This window comes from Rhinoderma darwinii, chromosome 2, assembly GCF_050947455.1.
Source record: "Rhinoderma darwinii isolate aRhiDar2 chromosome 2, aRhiDar2.hap1, whole genome shotgun sequence".
NCBI lineage: Eukaryota > Metazoa > Chordata > Amphibia > Anura > Rhinodermatidae > Rhinoderma > Rhinoderma darwinii.
Window position 1 is genome coordinate 370,827,209 of NC_134688.1, and position 21,502 is coordinate 370,848,710.

The following is a 21,502-nucleotide window of genomic DNA, read 5'->3' on the forward strand; positions in this document are numbered from 1 at the left end:
GAGCCAGAACGTTTTTATTTTTCCATCAATAAAGCCGTGCGAGGACTTATTTTTTGCGTAACGAACTGTAGTTTTGATCACTACCATTTTTCGGTACATGCGACTTTTTGATCTCTTTTTATTCCATTTTTTGGGAGGTGAAGTGACCAAACAATTGTGATTGTGGTACGGTTTATTAATATTTTTTTTTACGGCGTTCACCGTGCGGGATACATAACAAAATAATTTTGTAGTTCAGGCCGTTACGGACGCGGCGATACCAATTATGTATAGTTTATTTGTTTGTTTATATATTTTTATTAATAATAAAGGACTGATAAGGGAAAAAGGGGGACTTTTACTTTTATTACTTTTAAAACTCTTATTTTCTTATTTTTACACAACTTTTTTTAACTTTTTTTTTACTTTATTACTTTGTCCCACTAGGGGACTTGAGGGCAGGAGGCCCTGATCGCTATTCTAATACACTGCACTACATGCGTAGTGCAGTGTATTAGAACTGTCAGCTACTCACTGACAGCAAGCATAGTGGGTCCTGACGTTGTCAGGACCCACTAGGCTTCCGTCTATGGCATAGCCGGACGCCATTGTTTGGTGTCCGGTTGCCATAGTCACCATTGCCGGCCGCTATCGCGTAGCAGGCCGGCGATGGCGGATTAACCCCTAAGAAGCCGCGATCGCTATTGATCGCGGCTTCTGAGGGGTTAATCGGCGGGGGAGCTCCACGATCGGTCCCGGCACATTGAGCAGTGATAGTCTGCTGTCGGAAACAGCAGCTATCACAGCTCATGAACGCGCCCCGCGCGAACGGCGCCGTGTTTACTCCATGACCTACTATTAGGTCACTGAGCGCGAACGCTACAGTTAGCATGACCTAATAGTAGGTTAAGGGGGTATTGAGATTGATTCCTCGGAAATGGTTTTTCGTTTGCCCCTTGATAAAGTTGTTAAGTGCGGTCTGCTTTGGACTTGGCGTTGTCCTCTCGTAAATTGCAACTGCAGAAAATCCAGTCTCTGTTGGGTGTGTTGGTCTTTGTGTGCCAGATTATGCCTATGGGTAGGGTTTTCTCTAGATGGTTGTCCCTGGCGACTTGCAGGGTTTAGATTCTGTCACACTATGATCGCATTGCAGCATCCATTAGGGCCGAGTTGCAAGTTTGGCATACATTTTTGGATGATTATAACGGTTGGACGTGTTGGCGGGCTCCTGCTGTTTCCAATTCTGTGTTGGAATTGTTCACTGACGCGTCTGGAGCACTGGATTTTGGCGCGTTATTTGCATCTGATTGGTGCGCTGACTCTTGGCCCGAGTCTTGGTGGGACAGGGGTTCTTGCGCGAATCTTACATTGTTGGAACTTTTTCCTATAGTCGTGGCGGTTGATTTTTTGGGGAAGGCATTCTCTGACAGGTCAGTTGTTTTTTGGTCGGAGTGTAGTGTTCGCGGTTAATCATCTTACTTCCTCCTCAGGTCCTGTTTTGATTTTACTTCGGTATCTGGTTTTGCGCTATGTAAAACGGGACCTTCCAGTCAGTCTTGTAGCCAAACAATCAGGCCGAAACTGTCAGATTTACATGTCCAGAGTTTATTGTGCACAGTCACAAACAGCAATTTAAACAGGCTTGCTTTAGCAGGAAATGTAGAAAATAAAATGTCCTTAGTTTCACGATAACATACAACTCAAGTTCAGTGCGTCTCACCAAGCTTTGTAGGTTCAGTACAAATGTGCTTGCTCTTTGCACCCTGGTAAATTCAGGATTTGAACTCTCAGTCTGGTCTTTCTGCAACACCACACACTCCACACTGCTCTCTGGCAGTCTTCTTTATTAGTCTCTCTGGACACATCTGGACTCCAGGTTCAGGTAGACAACACCAGGTATGGAGTATGGAGCAACCTTCTTATATATTCAGTCACCCATAAAACCAGGACCCAAACTCCAGTTACTTACATTACTGAGACAAGAAGCCTCAATGACACATATCTGCCATCAACTACTTTACGATTGTTTACATATTCCCTGCCTCTGCCGAAAGCCGAGGAGCATGGCACCTGCTGCCACCAAACAGTGGACCCTTGACAGTGCATCTGCATTTACGTGTAATTTACCTGGCCTATGTTCCACCACAAAATCAAAGTCCTGTAATGCTAGGAACCAACGTGTCACCCTAGCATTATTTCCCTTATTTTGACTCATCCACTTCAATGGTGCATGGTCTGAGACAAGCCTGAACTTTCTGCCAAGCAAGTAATATCTTAAAGAGTTTAGTGCCCCCTTGATTGCCAGACACTCTTTCTACAATAGAGTAATATTTCTCACATGAGCTGAATTTTCTGCTCATGTACATGACTGGATGCTCTTCTCCATTAATTTCCTGAGACATGACAGCCCCTAACTCAACCTCTGATTCATCAGTTTGTATTATAAATGATTTTGTAAAATCTGGTGCTGTCAACACTGGCTGTCTACACAATGCCATTTTAAACTCTCTAAATGCTTTTTCTGCCTCTGCAGACCATTGTATCATTACCGACTTCTCACCCTTTGTAAGATCAGACAAAGGAGCTGCTATACTGCTGAAGTTAGGCACAAACAGTCGGTAATAGCCAACAATGAACAAGAAAGCCCTCACTTGCCTTTTTGTAAGAGAACATGGCCAATTTTGTATTGCCTCTACCTTATTGACTTGAGGTTTAATCATACCTCTTCCTACAATGTAGCCCAAGTACTTCGCCTATTCCATGCCAATGGTACACTTTTCTGGGTTGGCAGTAAACCCTGCATTTCTAAGTGAATCTAACACAGCCTGAACCTTACTTAAGTGGCTTTTCCAATCTAGGCTAAAGATCATAATGTCATTTAAGTAGGCTACTGCAAATTCCTTGTGTGGAATTAATATTTCATCTATTGCCCTTTGAAACGTGGAAGGGGCTCCTTCCAACCCAAAAGGCATCCTGATATACTGAAAACACCAATCAGGAGTATAAAAAGATTTTTTTTCTCGAGCCTCTTTTGCCAAAGGTATTTGCCAATACCCTTTTGTGAGGTCTAGAGTTGTTATTTATCTAGCTGGTCCTAACCTTTCAATTAGTTCGTCATTGAGTTTCCGAAAATCATTACATAAGCGCCAGCTTCCATTTGGCTTAGGGACTAATACAATTGGGCTAGACCATTCACTTTTGGATTTTTCAATTACCCGATACATTAACATTCTCTAGATTTCATGTGAGATAGCCCCTCTCCGGGCTTCTGGAATTCTGTAAGGTTTTACCTTCACTTTTACCTGTGTCTCAGTAATGATATCATGTTCAGTAACATTAATGCCAACCGGGAAGCTAGAGAACATGTCCTTATTGTGTTGCAAAAATTCCTTAGGCGGGATTCACACGACCGGGTCGCGTCCGAGCCTGAGTGCCGGCCGGTAAAATCGGCCATTCTGCCCGGCCGGTTTGCATAAAGTTATGCATCCGTGCCGGGCCGGGCAGATCCGGACAGTGACATCAGCGGCAACTCCTGAAGGGGAATCCCCATGTGTTCGGGGATTCCGCTTCAGGAGTTTCCCCTGATGTCACTGCCCAGATATGGACAGAGACATCAAGCGCTCTGTCCAGGAGTGGAATCCCCGAACACACGGGGATTCCGCTCCTTCAAGGAGCTAAAGTGCGGCTAGCACATAGCAGAGCGGGGAGATACCTCCCCGCTCTGCTATAGTGGCGTCGCTACAGTAGTAGCAGCAGCTGCAGCTGCTAGCGGCACCATCGAAGGTGTCGCCGGGCCAGGGCACTTTTAAAACAAGCAGGAGAAGGGAGCCAGCGCAGCGCTCCCTTCCACCTGCTGTACACCCCGGCCCTGCCACACCGTGTACAGCGATGCCATTCGTCAGAATGGCATCAACTCCTCCTCCTCACATGCACTCTGCGCTGTGAGGAGGAGGAGATAGAGCGCAAGAGCCGGAAAACCCGGCCGTCACTCGGGACACATCCCGGTGATGGCCGGGTATTACCCGGCCCCATAGACTTCTATGGGAGCCGGGCGGCCGGGTACCCGGGCGAAAATAGAGCATGTCCTATTTTTTGACGGGCGGTTTTCCCGGCCGTCAAAAAATCGGTCGTGTGAATAGCCCCATTAGGGGTCTATTATTCCTAATGCAGCAGGGTGCCGGCCGATTTATGAACGGGCGGCACCCGGCCGGGAAACCCTGCCGTGTGAATGAGGCCTTACTCACCTGTTTTTGAGAACAAGACAAAGTATCAGGAATTTTCACCTTATGGAAATCTGGGTCAGGACCAGGGGCAGAGCAAGCTAGTGCTGGCGGTGACTCTCTTTCTCTCCAAGGTTTAATCAAGTTTACATTATATATTTGCACTGGTTTCCTTTTTCCTGGCTGATGCACTCTATAATTGACATCTCCAACTTTTTCCAGGATCTCAAAAGGTCCCTGCCACTTAGCCAAGAACTTGCTCTCAACAGTAGGCACTAGTATTAAGACCCGGTCACCTGGCTTGAACCCCCTAATTCTAGCAGGGCGATTGTATATACTTCGTTGAACTTCTTGCACGCTCTGTAGGTGTTCCTTCACTATTGGCATCACCTTAGAAATTCTTTCCTGCATTTGTGCAATATGATCAATGACACTTTTATATGGGGTGGCTTCAGACTCCCATGTCTCCTTAGCTGCATCAAGCAGACCACGAGGGTGCCTACAATATAGCAACTCAAATGGGGGAAAACCCTGTAGAGGCCTACGGAACTTCCCTGATTGAGAATAACAAATATGGCAAAAGACAATCCCAATCTTTACCATCTTTGTCAACAGCTTTTTTTTAACATTGCTTTCATGGTTTTATTAAACCTTTCTACCAGCCCGTCCGTTTGCGGATGGTAAACAGAAATTCTTAACTGTTTGATCTTAAGGATTTTAGATAATTCTTTCATCACTTTGGACATAAATGGTGTACCTTGGTCTGTCAAGAATTCTTTGGGAAGACCCACCCTAGTGGATATATGAAACAACTCATGAGTAATACACTTAGCCGAGGTGTTTCTCAAAGGAATCGCCTCTGGGTATCGGGTAGCATAATCTAGAACTACCAAAATGTACTGATGTCCCCTAGCAGACTTGACTAATGGTCCCACTATATCCATGGCAATCCGCTCAAACGGCACCTCGATTACAGGAAGAGGCACCAAAGGGCTTCTGACAGGAGCATTTAACTGGCAGGTAGGGCAAGATCTACAGTAGTTTTCAATGTCTTTATAGAAACCTGGCCAATAGAACCTTTGAAAGATACGCTCCCTAGTCTTATCTGTAGCTAGATGACCCCCCCCCCAACACATGAGAATGAGCCATGTCTAACACCATTTTTCTATAGGCCCCTGGGACCACTAATTGTTCCACAACTTCATTGTTAGCTTTGGTCATCCAATATAATAGATTGTTGTTAATTTCAAAAAACGGATATAGATTGTCAGCTCCCGGCTCTTGGGGAAAACTATTTAGAACAGTCACATTTTCTAAGGCATTTTTTAGCATGAGATCTTGCAACTGAGCAGTCCCAAAATTAACCCAAGACACCTCAAGGTCTGGCAAGGCTGGTTCAGACTCTGTGGTCTCAGCTTCATCTCCTACTAGAACGGATAGGGGAAAATCAGGTACATCCGTGATTTCCTCTACCATTTCAGTGTGCATTACATTATCAACATTGGGATAATTACCCCACAGCTCCCAGAAAAAAGGAAAATCACGCCCTATTATGACTGCATTCATTAAGTCTTTTACCATGCCCACTTTGTGGGAGACATTACCACATTCAGTCTCTATAGTCACTTGAGCAATGGGATAGTCCTTAACATCCCCATGTACACACATCACCACAATGCTTTTTCCAGGTGTACACAACACATGGGAAGGATTATAAGAGTTACCAAGCTTCCTGAGTCGAGGAGTGTAGTCACAATGTTGCCATTGACAGTCACCTGGCACATCTGGGGACCCCCTGTTCGGTATGGGACCGCATTGCAGAGTAGGTAAACAATGAGCATCGTTGAGCCACATCACATTCCATGGGCTCTGACCCCAAAGGACAATGCGCTGCTATGTGCCCAGGGATATGACACCGCCAACAGATTATTTGGTGGGGCTGAGCTTTTGAACGGTTTTCCAAATCCTTTTTCTTGTCCACTGCTATTTGTTTCCCCTCTCCCCCAGGTTTAAATAATCTCTGACAGAGTACAGCGTGTACCTTGTAGTTCTTCGGAGAGGACTTTGCATTTTCACCCCCAGAGAGGAGATTCTCCACTGTGGTATATCTTTCCACAAGGTTCACCAGGTTGTCTACATTCTGTGGGTCTCCTTGGGCAACCCAGCGCTGTACTGACACCAGAAGAGCATCATATTCTTTTTGCCATGATTAAAAGCAACACGCTTGCTCGAAACGCGTAGGCCAAGGCCATCTAGCCCGCTATATATATATATACACCTTGAGACTGCGTCTCCATGCAATTTTTTAACCATTTTCCACAATAAACTTGGGAACAGATTTCCTTTTTAACGAAACACAGCGCTGGATTGTTTCCTTCTTTTTCCAGAAGAGCATGAATAAAGCGTTCCATCACAACACTTTCTACCATCTTCTCTGGGGTAAATGTTTCTGGTTGCAACCACTTCCTTACCAAGTGGAACAGATCGAACATTTGTGACCTTGGTAGTTTGTTTTTGGAGAAAGTCCATTGTTGTATCCGCTGGGCCTAGACTGCTAGACTGACCCCCAGCCTTTAATATGCTGTAGTCCCTAGAATCCTGCAAGGTGAGGTCAAAATATGCCTTTTGTGGCTCACCAGTCAAGTATGGAGCAAGCACTTCAGCCCACTGGTCTAAAGGACATTTTTCTCTGTCTGCAATCCGCTCAAAGACAGTAAAATAGGCCTCCAGATTATCCTCATTAATAATTTTCTGTAATGCAGTTTGCACCTTTTTCCACCCATCAACAGAAGAGCTTTGACCAGGTATAGACCCAACTTGTTGCGCACTCACGACTTCTCGGAGTGCAGCCATTTGCTCCATTAGTAAGCGGTTAGTCTCCTGCTGTTGCATATTCGCGTGCACTATCTGTTGAACAAGATTCTCCATTACAACAGTGTCTTTTTTTAGTCCTGCTGCTGCTTTCATCCAGGACATTCACCACTTGGAAGGTTGGAGACTTCAAAACCAACCAATCTGTACACTGTTGCCCCTAGCAACGATTGCCCGCGTTCTCCACCATATGTAAAACGCGACCTTTCAGCCAGTCTTGTAGCCAAACAATCAGGCAGAAACTGGCAGATTTACATGTACAGTTGTCCAGAGTTTATTGCACACAGTCACAAACAGCAATTTAAGCAGGCTTGCTTTAGCAGGAAATGTAGAAATTAAAAAGTCCTTTAGCTTCAGGATAACATACAACTCAAGTTCAGTGCATCTCACCGAGCTTTGTAGGTTCAGTCCAAATGTGCTTGCTCTTTGCACCCTGGTAAATTCAGGTTTTGCACTCCCAGTCTGGTCTTTCTGCAACACCACACACTCCACACTGCTCTCTGGCAGACGTCTTTATTAGTCTCTCTCGACACACCTGGACTCCAGGTTCAGGAAGACAACACCAGGCATGGAGTATGGAGCGACCTTCTTACATATTCAGTCACCCATAAGACCAGGACCCAAACTCCAGTTACTTAGATTATTGAGACAAGAAGCCTCAATGACACATATCTGCCATCAACTACTGTTAGGGATCTGCCAGGTACTACGTCTAGGTATACTCCTGGGATTAATCAATCCACACCTGAGGCCAGACCTGTTCGACTGACACCATCTCCCACCAACCAGGGTGGCAGGCTCAGGAGTGGGAGAGCCTATCGCGGCCTGGTCAGTCGGAGTTAGCTCCGCCCCCTGTCCTTTATTACCTGCCGTGTTCTCCTCCTCAGTGCTTGTAATTCTTTTGGATTCCTGGCCCCACTGCTGCTTGCTCCAGCCTGCTTCTGCCGTGCTTCTGCCTTGCTGCTGTTCTGCTTAACCTGCTTGCTTTGCCTCCGGCTTGCTTCCTCCTCCGTGCTCACTTTGGTATACTCCACTTCATCCTGGTCCTGACTACTCATTCACCGCTCCGTTTCCTCGCGGCGTTCCGTGGGCTACTGCCCCTTCCCTTGCGTGTTCCCTGTTTGTTCTCCCGTGCACTTAGACAGCGTAGGGACCGCCGCCCAGTTGTACCCCGTCGCCTAGGGCGGGTCGTTGCAAGTAGGCAGGGACAGGGCGGTGGGTAGATTAGGGCTCACTTTCCCTTCACCTCCTTCCTGCCATTACAACTACTTTACCCACTGATGGTTTACAGCTGTTTACGAATTAATATACAATTTAAGACTCATCACATTCCGGGTGTCGAAAATTCTGTTGCTGATGCTTTACCGCGTTTCAATTGGCAGGTTTTTCGTTCCCTTTGCCCACAGGCCACACCGGTAGGGACACGCTGCCAGTCGCATTGTGGAGGATGATGAATTGCAGCTTGTTTCCCTAGTGAGATCGTCCCTCACGCCTTCAACATGGTCCACTTATGGTAATGCATGGAGGGAGTGGTTGAGTGCTTCAGGTGATAGAATTCCTGTAGAGGACGCGGAACTGCGCACTACTATCACTTTGGATCATTTGTCAGCTCTTCGTTCATTAGTTGCGCAGCAACGTATGGCTAGCGTGGCTTTCTTTTTCAATTTGCGGGGCTGGTCGAACGTGACAAAGTCATTTTTTTTTGTGCAGATTTTGAAGGGCTCGAAGAAATTAGCCTCAAGACGGGAGTCGCATCGACCGGTTAAGTTTTCGCTGTTGCGGCAGTTGATCTCTGCGCTGGCGGTAGTATGTTCTTCTCCTTACGAGATGTCCCTATTTTCAGTGGCTTACTCTATGTGTTTTTTTGGGGCCTTACATATTTCTGAGTTAGCACCTAACTAACCGCCCCCCGCCCCGGTGGTCTTATGTTGGAAGATGTTGCCCATACCCCTGTCAGAGTGCATATCCGTATTCGGCGTTCTAAGACGGATGTTTTTGGGTGGGGTTGTTAGGTTTCGCTCAAGCCGGTTCCGGGGGTTGCTTGCCCGGTAACGACCATGTCGGAATTTTGGCGTCTACGCAATTTTTGTCACATTTAGACGGCACCCCCCTTACGCGTTTTCAATTTTCATCTGTTTTTAGGAGGGCCCTTAGCCCGATCCGTTTCCACCCGGGGGATTATGGGACTCATTCTTTTTCGGATAGGGGCTAGTGAGTTGGGTTTATTGATCGTAGAGGTGCGCCGCATCGGGCGTTGGCGTTTTGAGTGTTTTGCAGGCTATGTGCGTCCTGATCTTATTTTGCACTAATTCCATTTAGTTTATTTTACGTTTTCATCCTTCTGTGTGGATCATCAGTCATTCCTTTGTGTATTGGGCGGAACGTCGAGCTGCTATTTGGCCCGGAGGACGGGCAATGGGGTTTATGGATGCTGAGATTAATTGGAGAGGTATTCGGGGTCTGTGCTGGTTGCAGGCACTGCCCGAGGTGGTGGAGTTGAGATGTATCTGGCCGGGGCCGACTGTGTTGGTGGTGTACCTGGGAGGCAATGACCTGTGCTCACTCAGGTTGGGTGGGCTGATCTCGTTGATCCACTCGGACCTTGAGAGGTTTGCTTTCTTTTTTCCCCATCTGGAGTTGGTATGGTCGGAGATCGCTCCGAGGCTGGTTTGGCATGGGGCTAAAGATGTTAATTGCCATTGAGAGGGGCAGGCGGTTACTGAACACAAGGGTGTCGAGGTTTGTGAGGGCCATAGAAGGGGTCGTGATCCGTCGCAGACAGTTGGAGGGGGGCAACAGGTGTTTGTTATTGCCAGACAGGGTTCACCTGACGGACCTTGGCCTGGATATATTTTTGTCCGGGCTGCAGGATGGGGTTGAGCAGACTTTGTATTTGTTGGGGGTCGGTGAACTGTGCAGTTAAGGGATTTACACGGTCACCTCATGGCAGGGGTTAGTTTATCACTTACATGCCCTTAGGTATAGGCTGGCATGCAGGTTTCGTTGACCTCTGTTTTAGGTCATTGATTTTTTATTTGTTATTTATGGATACATTTATTTTATATTAAATTATATTATTTTCAAAATAAAGCTGTAGGCATCGGTGTACGGTCTCAATAGAAAGTCTATGAGCCCGTTCTCCGATACATCGCTTTCCAGAAAAAGCCGAACAGACACGAAGCGACTGAGCGCTCACACGAGCTCTTCAGCTGCTTCGTTCTAGCAATTGGTGGAGGTTTCAGTGCTCAGAACCACACTAATCCAAACTTCTGACATGTCACTATGACATGCCAGAAGTCTGTCAAACTTTTAGCTACACTTTAACAAATCTCAGCCACAAGCTGCGGAAAAAAAACCAGAGAAAGCCGTGCGGAAAGTGCTCTGCGGTGTGACTTTCAGTTCCGCAGTACGTTAATTTCTTCTGCATATTGCGGAGATGCAGCGTTTTTGGCCCATACTTTTGAATAGGGAGCATTAATTACACACTAATATATGCAAGTTGAGTTTTGTACATTTACACAGTAGAAACACTGTAAAAATCACTGTAAATCCGCAGGTGCACATATAGTTTGCTATAATCAACGCTTCACACTAAATATCCAGGAAAAAACTGTGTTTTCGCAGCAAGATTCGCCACAAAAACACACTATTTGGTGAGGATTTCTGTGATACATTTATCAGCTTTTTTTTTAGATTCTGCACATATCCTGTGTGTGGGAACATGCTCTTAGCCGGTTTCCCATGTAGCGTAAATGCTGCAGAATTTCCGCAACAAAATTTTGTGCAGAAATTCCGAGGCATTTACAGTAGCAGGAAAGTGTATGAGATTTATAAAATCTGTGGGAAAAAAATGCAGCAAAAACTTACAAAAATTGACCTGTGGTGCGGATTTTAAATCTGCAGCATGCCAATTTAAGCCTTGTTTTTCTGTTGCAGGTTTTCCCCATTGAATTCAAAAGGGAAGCAAAACCCACAAAAAATATCGACTTTTGATTCCGCCGCAAAAATTGCAACTCATAAAAAAAACATCTTATACCAGGGGCGTAGCTAGGGAGGGCAGGCGGGGCATGTGCCCCGGGTGCAACTTAGAGGAGGCGCTAGCGCCACCCCCTCCTGCACTATAATTGTACCTGCGTCTATAGGACACAGGTACAATTAGAAGAAATGAATGGCCGGCTACATTCCGTGCCCGGCCATTCAGCGCCTTTCTGTGAGTGAAGCGGCGCGATACTTTGTTGAAAGGAGCTGAATGACAGGGAAAGTCATTCTGCCCAGCCAATCAGCGCCTTTCATAGACGCTTCGTTCAACCCCAGGAGACCTGCGCAGAAGAAAGCAGGTCTCCATTGCTGCCGGACGGGATTAAGGTGAGTTTGAATAGTTTGTTATTTTATTGTAATAAAAAAGTGTGTGGCTTTATCTACGGGGGGAGGCTTTATATACAGGGGTGGGCTATATGTGGAGCGCTATATACAAGGGTGGGCTATTTCTACAGGGGGGCTATATACAGGGGTGGGCTGTCTATGGAGCACTATATACAGGGGTGGACTATATCTACAGGGGGCTATATACAGGGGTGGGCTGCCTATGGAGCACTATATACAGGGGTGGACTATATCTACAGGGGGGCTATATACAGGGGTGGGCTATCTGTGGAGCACTATATACAGGGGTGGACTATATGTGGAGCACTATATACAGGGGTCGGCCATATCTAAAGGGGGGCTATATACAGTGATGGGCTATCTGTGGAGCACTATATACAGGGGTGGACTATATCTACAGGGGGGCTATATACAGGGGTGGGCTATCTGTGGAGCCCAATATACAGGGATGGACTATATGTGGAGCACTATATACAGGGGTGGGCTATTTCTACAGGGGGGCTATAGACAGGGGTGGGCTATCTGTGGAGCACTAAAGGGGAGCTATTTGTGGGACACTATATACCGGGGTGGGCTATATGGGGGCACTATCTGCAGGGGCACTATCTATAGGGGGCTCTATGGCAGGCACTATCTACAGGGGGCACTGTGTGTGTGTGTGGGACACAGTGTATGGTACGCTATTATATTTAGGGGCGTAGTGTGTGGTATAATGAGAACATTATCTTTGTTTATAGGTGTAGAAATATTGCAAAAGTGAGAAGCTGAAGACATCTGAGCGGAAAACTGCAGAAATGGGCTGTGACCGGGAGAAGTCATCATAGAGGTCTGGACCGGATGGAGAAAAAGAACTACAATCTGAGACGTCACCGGTGAGTCACTTAATGTAAATGTTCATTCTGCCTCTAATCAGCACTGTAGTCACTGTATGATCTGCAGTGAGATGATGGGTGGTATGATTATGATATGATTTATTTTTTGTGAAACAGCATCTCCCAGCATATCCTTACCATTGTTCGGGCCATGCTGGGAGCTGGAAACAAATTAGTGCAAACCTATACGGCAGGGGTTGCACTAAATTGAGCTGTATTTATGCTGGTGTTGTATTTATGTACTGAGCTTTGTTCTGGTGCTGTATATATGTACTGAGCTTGGTTCTGGTGTTGTGTATAGAACTATATTGCTTGTAAAATGTACAAATGTTTCTATGCTCGAGTTACATAAAAACAAATGTGGAAAAGAAATGACACGTCATTGATTGGTAGAGAAAACAAACATGGCGAGGGCGAAGAAGATGTCGGGAAAGAGTTTCGGGGGGGGGCGCTAAATTGACTCTTTACCCCGGGTGACTCTTTACGCCTCTGCTTATACTTACCACCAGGGTGTTGTCATAGCGATGCTATCTTCTGTTCTTCTTCCAGGCCGGCCACCTGTGATGATGTTTCATGCTATGTGACCGCTGCAGCGACATGCCGGGACTCCGCTCTGCACGTCAACGGAGGGTTTTCGCAGTGGAAATTCCACCTGAAAAACTGCACCACAATGTGGCGCAGTTTTTCGGATGGAATGTGCTGTGGGTTCTAGATTCTAGGTTGGATACGCTGCATAGTTTTACACACGTATCTGATCCGTGGGAACCCGGCCTTAGCTTTTCTTCACACATTGTTTTTATCTGGCGTTTTAAACTGCATGAAAAAATGCTAGCATTTTTTTACTGTAAGATGCATTTTATGGTGTTTTTCGTAAATAACTTCTTCGACCTCAAAAACACCACAAAAACAAAAACACCACAAACTAAAACGTTTTGCATGTAGCTTTTTCGAAAATCGACTACAGACTTTCAAATAATATCTGGCCACAGCGTTTTTGACCTAAAAAAAAGCCATGAAAAACACCAACGAAAACACCACAAAAAACACAACAAAATGCTTTGTGTGAATCTGCCTTAGGGTAAAGTCAAACTGGCCACATTTGTTGCAGAAATTTCTGATTTAAAATTTGTTCCATACATCTGAATGGGGTTGTTCCAGGATGTGCATCAATTTCTGAAAACCCCATTCAGATGATTGAGATAGTCACAGAAATCTCTGCAACAATTGTTCCATGTGTGAATATAACCTTATAATGAACACATAAGTTCCAGGTGAGTCATGCAACTCAATGATCAGACTGCAGTTAAAAAAAAAAAAACACAAAAAAGGCCATACTCACTAGGTAGGTGGGTGGGTGAAAACCCGTTCCCATCAGGACGCAGACGGGTCAAAGAATGCTGCAGAAGGAGTGTGCATTAAATAGTGATAGAAACAGAAACAGAAAACAGAAAAAATGGGACATAAAGATCATCAAAACCACAAAAAAGGCCATACTCACTAGGTAGGTGGGTGGGTGAAAACCCGTTCCCATCAGGACGCAGACGGGTCAAAGAATGCTGCAGAAGGAATGTGCATTAAATAGTGATAGCCCCTCCCACTAGTCTTGAGGGGAGTGGCGGACTAAGTGCTCAAAGGTGTGCGATAAATGAGTGTCAGTGTAGTGCTAGGGTGTGAATGGATGGTAAAAAATAAATATGTATGTATGAAAGGGTCAGAACTGTGTAATAATGTAATATAAATAAATAAATAAATAAATGTGATGAATAGGGGTCAGTGCTGTGAATAGTACATGGGGTGTCAGTACTATGTGTAATACGTGGAGGGATAATGTGCTGGTCGTCAGGCATGGCGTATCTTGCCGAATAACAGCCTATTTGTAACGCCGCTAGTGTTAGCTAAAGCGGGCTGCTCTGCATTCCAAACCAAACGCCAGCACATCATGCCCTCCCAGCATATAAGACCCGGCTGCGTCCTGAAAAAAAGTGTAGTATACGTAGTAAGAAATATCCATGAAACATGGGGTATTAGTTGTTATTTTGGCCAAAATACGCAAAGCTCGCAACCCAACGTCAAGGGTCCCCAGTGCCTTGCGAGTCCCTAACCAGAACTTTTCGTTCCTAATTTAAAAACACAAACAGAAAAAATGGGACATAAAGATCATCAAAACCACAAAAAAGGCCATACTCACTAGGTAGGTGGGTGGGTGAAAACCCGTTCCCATCAGGACGCAGACGGGTCAAAGAATGCTGCAGAAGGAATGTGCATTAAATAGTGATAGCCCCTCCCACTAGTCTTGAGGGGAGTGGCGGACTAAGTGCTCAAAGGTGTGCGATAAATGAGTGTCAGTGTAGTGCTAGGGTGTGAATGGATGGTAAAAAATAAATATGTATGTATGAAAGGGTCAGAACTGTGTAATAATGTAATATAAATAAATAAATAAATAAATGTGATGAATAGGGGTCAGTGCTGTGAATAGTACATGGGGTGTCAGTACTATGTGTAATACGTGGAGGGATAATGTGCTGGTCGTCAGGCATGGCGTATCTTGCCGAATAACAGCCTATTTGTAACGCCGCTAGTGTTAGCTAAAGCGGGCTGCTCTGCATTCCAAACCAAACGCCAGCACATCATGCCCTCCCAGCATATAAGACCCGGCTGCGTCCTGAAAAAAAGTGTAGTATACGTAGTAAGAAATATCCATGAAACATGGGGTATTAGTTGTTATTTTGGCCAAAATACGCAAAGCTCGCAACCCAACGTCAAGGGTCCCCAGTGCCTTGCGAGTCCCTAACCAGAACTTTATCCCTCCACGTATTACACATAGTACTGACACCCCATGTACTATTCACAGCACTGACCCCTATTCATCACATTTATTTATTTATTTATTTATATTACATTATTACACAGTTCTGACCCTTTCATACATACATATTTATTTTTTACCATCCATTCACACCCTAGCACTACACTGACACTCATTTATCGCACACCTTTGAGCACTTAGTCCGCCACTCCCCTCAAGACTAGTGGGAGGGGCTATCACTATTTAATGCACATTCCTTCTGCAGCATTCTTTGACCCGTCTGCGTCCTGATGGGAACGGGTTTTCACCCACCCACCTACCTAGTGAGTATGGCCTTTTTTGTGGTTTTGATGATCTTTATGTCCCATTTTTTCTGTTTGTGTTTTTAAATTAGGAACGAAAAGTTCTGGTTAGGGACTCGCAAGGCACTGGGGACCCTTGACGTTGGGTTGCGAGCTTTGCGTATTTTGGCCAAAATAACAACTAATACCCCATGTTTCATGGATATTTCTTACTACGTATACTACACTTTTTTTCAGGACGCAGCCGGGTCTTATATGCTGGGAGGGCATGATGTGCTGGCGTTTGGTTTGGAATGCAGAGCAGCCCGCTTTAGCTAACACTAGCGGCGTTACAAATAGGCTGTTATTCGGCAAGATACGCCATGCCTGACGACCAGCACATTATCCCTCCACGTATTACACATAGTACTGACACCCCATGTACTATTCACAGCACTGACCCCTATTCATCACATTTATTTATTTATTTATTTATATTACATTATTACACAGTTCTGACCCTTTCATACATACATATTTATTTTTTACCATCCATTCACACCCTAGCACTACACTGACACTCATTTATCGCACACCTTTGAGCACTTAGTCCGCCACTCCCCTCAAGACTAGTGGGAGGGGCTATCACTATTTAATGCACATTCCTTCTGCAGCATTCTTTGACCCGTCTGCGTCCTGATGGGAACGGGTTTTCACCCACCCACCTACCTAGTGAGTATGGCCTTTTTTGTGGTTTTGATGATCTTTATGTCCCATTTTTTCTGTTTGTGTTTTTAAATTAGGAACGAAAAGTTCTGGTTAGGGACTCGCAAGGCACTGGGGACCCTTGACGTTGGGTTGCGAGCTTTGCGTATTTTGGCCAAAATAACAACTAATACCCCATGTTTCATGGATATTTCTTACTACGTATACTACACTTTTTTTCAGGACGCAGCCGGGTCTTATATGCTGGGAGGGCATGATGTGCTGGCGTTTGGTTTGGAATGCAGAGCAGCCCGCTTTAGCTAACACTAGCGGCGTTACAAATAGGCTGTTATTCGGCAAGATACGCCATGCCTGACGACCAGCACATTATCCCTCCACGTATTACACATAGTACTGACACCCCATGTACTATTCACAGCACTGACCCCTATTCATCACATTTATTTATTTATTTATTTATATTACATTATTACACAGTTCTGACCCTTTCATACATACATATTTATTTTTTACCATCCATTCACACCCTAGCACTACACTGACACTCATTTATCGCACACCTTTGAGCACTTAGTCCGCCACTCCCCTCAAGACTAGTGGGAGGGGCTATCACTATTTAATGCACATTCCTTCTGCAGCATTCTTTGACCCGTCTGCGTCCTGATGGGAACGGGTTTTCACCCACCCACCTACCTAGTGAGTATGGCCTTTTTTGTGGTTTTGATGATCTTTATGTCCCATTTTTTCTGTTTGTGTTTTTAAATTAGGAACGAAAAGTTCTGGTTAGGGACTCGCAAGGCACTGGGGACCCTTGACGTTGGGTTGCGAGCTTTGCGTATTTTGGCCAAAATAACAACTAATACCCCATGTTTCATGGATATTTCTTACTACGTATACTACACTTTTTTTCAGGACGCAGCCGGGTCTTATATGCTGGGAGGGCATGATGTGCTGGCGTTTGGTTTGGAATGCAGAGCAGCCCGCTTTAGCTAACACTAGCGGCGTTACAAATAGGCTGTTATTCGGCAAGATACGCCATGCCTGACGACCAGCACATTATCCCTCCACGTATTACACATAGTACTGACACCCCATGTACTATTCACAGCACTGACCCCTATTCATCACATTTATTTATTTATTTATTTATATTACATTATTACACAGTTCTGACCCTTTCATACATACATATTTATTTTTTACCATCCATTCACACCCTAGCACTACACTGACACTCATTTATCGCACACCTTTGAGCACTTAGTCCGCCACTCCCCTCAAGACTAGTGGGAGGGGCTATCACTATTTAATGCACATTCCTTCTGCAGCATTCTTTGACCCGTCTGCGTCCTGATGGGAACGGGTTTTCACCCACCCACCTACCTAGTGAGTATGGCCTTTTTTGTGGTTTTGATGATCTTTATGTCCCATTTTTTCTGTTTGTGTTTTTAAATTAGGAACGAAAAGTTCTGGTTAGGGACTCGCAAGGCACTGGGGACCCTTGACGTTGGGTTGCGAGCTTTGCGTATTTTGGCCAAAATAACAACTAATACCCCATGTTTCATGGATATTTCTTACTACGTATACTACACTTTTTTTCAGGACGCAGCCGGGTCTTATATGCTGGGAGGGCATGATGTGCTGGCGTTTGGTTTGGAATGCAGAGCAGCCCGCTTTAGCTAACACTAGCGGCGTTACAAATAGGCTGTTATTCGGCAAGATACGCCATGCCTGACGACCAGCACATTATCCCTCCACGTATTACACATAGTACTGACACCCCATGTACTATTCACAGCACTGACCCCTATTCATCACATTTATTTATTTATTTATTTATATTACATTATTACACAGTTCTGACCCTTTCATACATACATATTTATTTTTTACCATCCATTCACACCCTAGCACTACACTGACACTCATTTATCGCACACCTTTGAGCACTTAGTCCGCCACTCCCCTCAAGACTAGTGGGAGGGGCTATCACTATTTAATGCACATTCCTTCTGCAGCATTCTTTGACCCGTCTGCGTCCTGATGGGAACGGGTTTTCACCCACCCACCTACCTAGTGAGTATGGCCTTTTTTGTGGTTTTGATGATCTTTATGTCCCATTTTTTCTGTTTGTGTTTTTAAATTAGGAACGAAAAGTTCTGGTTAGGGACTCGCAAGGCACTGGGGACCCTTGACGTTGGGTTGCGAGCTTTGCGTATTTTGGCCAAAATAACAACTAATACCCCATGTTTCATGGATATTTCTTACTACGTATACTACACTTTTTTTCAGGACGCAGCCGGGTCTTATATGCTGGGAGGGCATGATGTGCTGGCGTTTGGTTTGGAATGCAGAGCAGCCCGCTTTAGCTAACACTAGCGGCGTTACAAATAGGCTGTTATTCGGCAAGATACGCCATGCCTGACGACCAGCACATTATCCCTCCACGTATTACACATAGTACTGACACCCCATGTACTATTCACAGCACTGACCCCTATTCATCACATTTATTTATTTATTTATTTATATTACATTATTACACAGTTCTGACCCTTTCATACATACATATTTATTTTTTACCATCCATTCACACCCTAGCACTACACTGACACTCATTTATCGCACACCTTTGAGCACTTAGTCCGCCACTCCCCTCAAGACTAGTGGGAGGGGCTATCACTATTTAATGCACATTCCTTCTGCAGCATTCTTTGACCCGTCTGCGTCCTGATGGGAACGGGTTTTCACCCACCCACCTACCTAGTGAGTATGGCCTTTTTTGTGGTTTTGATGATCTTTATGTCCCATTTTTTCTGTTTGTGTTTTTAAATTAGGAACGTAAAGTTCTGGTTAGGGACTCGCAAGGCACTGGGGACCCTTGACGTTGGGTTGCGAGCTTTGCGTATTTTGGCCAAAATAACAACTAATACCCCATGTTTCATGGATATTTCTTACTACGTATACTACACTTTTTTTCAGGACGCAGCCGGGTCTTATATGCTGGGAGGGCATGATGTGCTGGCGTTTGGTTTGGAATGCAGAGCAGCCCGCTTTAGCTAACACTAGCGGCGTTACAAATAGGCTGTTATTCGGCAAGATACGCCATGCCTGACGACCAGCACATTATCCCTCCACGTATTACACATAGTACTGACACCCCATGTACTATTCACAGCACTGACCCCTATTCATCACATTTATTTATTTATTTATTTATATTACATTATTACACAGTTCTGACCCTTTCATACATACATATTTATTTTTTACCATCCATTCACACCCTAGCACTACACTGACACTCATTTATCGCACACCTTTGAGCACTTAGTCCGCCACTCCCCTCAAGACTAGTGGGAGGGGCTATCACTATTTAATGCACATTCCTTCTGCAGCATTCTTTGACCCGTCTGCGTCCTGATGGGAACGGGTTTTCACCCACCCACCTACCTAGTGAGTATGGCCTTTTTTGTGGTTTTGATGATCTTTATGTCCCATTTTTTCTGTTTGTGTTTTTAAATTAGGAACGAAAAGTTCTGGTTAGGGACTCGCAAGGCACTGGGGACCCTTGACGTTGGGTTGCGAGCTTTGCGTATTTTGGCCAAAATAACAACTAATACCCCATGTTTCATGGATATTTCTTACTACGTATACTACACTTTTTTTCAGGACGCAGCCGGGTCTTATATGCTGGGAGGGCATGATGTGCTGGCGTTTGGTTTGGAATGCAGAGCAGCCCGCTTTAGCTAACACTAGCGGCGTTACAAATAGGCTGTTATTCGGCAAGATACGCCATGCCTGACGACCAGCACATTATCCCTCCACGTATTACACATAGTACTGACACCCCATGTACTATTCACAGCACTGACCCCTATTCATCACATTTATTTATTTATTTATTTATATTACATTATTACACAGTTCTGACCCTTTCATACATACATATTTATTTTTTACCATCCATTCACACCCTAGCACTACACTGACACTCATTTATCGCACACCTTTGAGCACTTAGTCCGCCACTCCCCTCAAGACTAGTGGGAGGGGCTATCACTATTTAATGCACATTCCTTCTGCAGCATTCTTTGACCCGTCTGCGTCCTGATGGGAACGGGTTTTCACCCACCCACCTACCTAGTGAGTATGGCCTTTTTTGTGGTTTTGATGTTAAATAGTGATAGCACACTCCTTCTGCAGCATTCTTTGACCCGTCTGCGTCCTGATGGGAACGGGTTTTCACCCACCCACCTACCTAGTGAGTATGGCCTTTTTTGTGGTTTTGATGATCTTTATGTCCCATTTTTTCTGTTTGTGCAGTTAAAAAAAGCCTGGTCATGTGGATATATGTGAAAACTAACAGCACGACAACATGAAATACACACCAGGGCAAATAATGTAGTCTTTGCTGGACAAGTCAATTTGGCAATTGTTATCAGCTATTTTATTTCTGTTCTGTGCAAAAGCATGTGTAACAATGAGCAGGGTATGGGAAAACACATGGTCCTGTTGTATTGGCTGATGCCTAAGGGCTCATTCACACTTGTGTATAAAAATATAGATCAAATATGAATGCGCTAGATGGACTGTTTTTTTACAATTTGTACCTGTTCCTTTTTGGAATTTACTATTTTTTTGCAGTTTTTATAATGTGTAATGTTGGAGAAATACGGATGATAAAATACAGAACTAAAACGCACAAGTGGACAATACACACACAAACCATGTGTTTTTAAATTCAACCTATTGACTTGGATGGGGAAAAAAACGGTACCAATACGATTATTTTGGAACATGCTGCATAGAAAAACAAAATGACGTAAATAAAAAAACTCATGTATTAAAAGCGGAAATGTGAATAAAACTATTTAAATTTATTGGCAGCAAAAGACAGAAATTATACGGATCTGTAATACGCAAGTGTGAAAGAGCCCTGTTCACACGGCAGAATTCTATTGGCAGATTCAACCGGAAAAAGAAGCATCCTGCTCGATTTTCTGGTGAATTCCGCCCGAACCTCCCATTGAAGTTGGTGGGAGGAGGAATCTTCCTGCCGACGGCAGGAATAATTCCACGGTGGGCCCCGCCATTCAAAATTGCTGTGCCGGCCCTAACACTACAGTCAGGTTAGTTACCTTGCCTGGCACAAATGATTGTGTCATTACCAGGTATTGAAGACTGGTCCGTGAAAGGGTTTCAAATTTAGTGACAGACTAACCAAGCACTTGTTGACATGCTGAAAATACTTTGTCTATGTATATTTTCTATATATATGTGATATAGGCCATTAAATTGAGGATTTCTGAGTATGAAAACATACCAACATCCATGAAAGTGATACTTTGGATTAACCTGAAT

At 44.7% G+C, this 21,502-nt stretch overlaps 1 protein-coding gene across 1 annotated transcript in view; it reads right to left on the reverse strand.

The window, feature by feature from the left end:
* Positions 1-21,502, reverse strand: part of TSHB (thyroid stimulating hormone subunit beta) — a 42,046-nt gene that overhangs the window by 20,140 nt on the left and 404 nt on the right. The gene's annotated exons all lie outside the window — the stretch shown is intronic.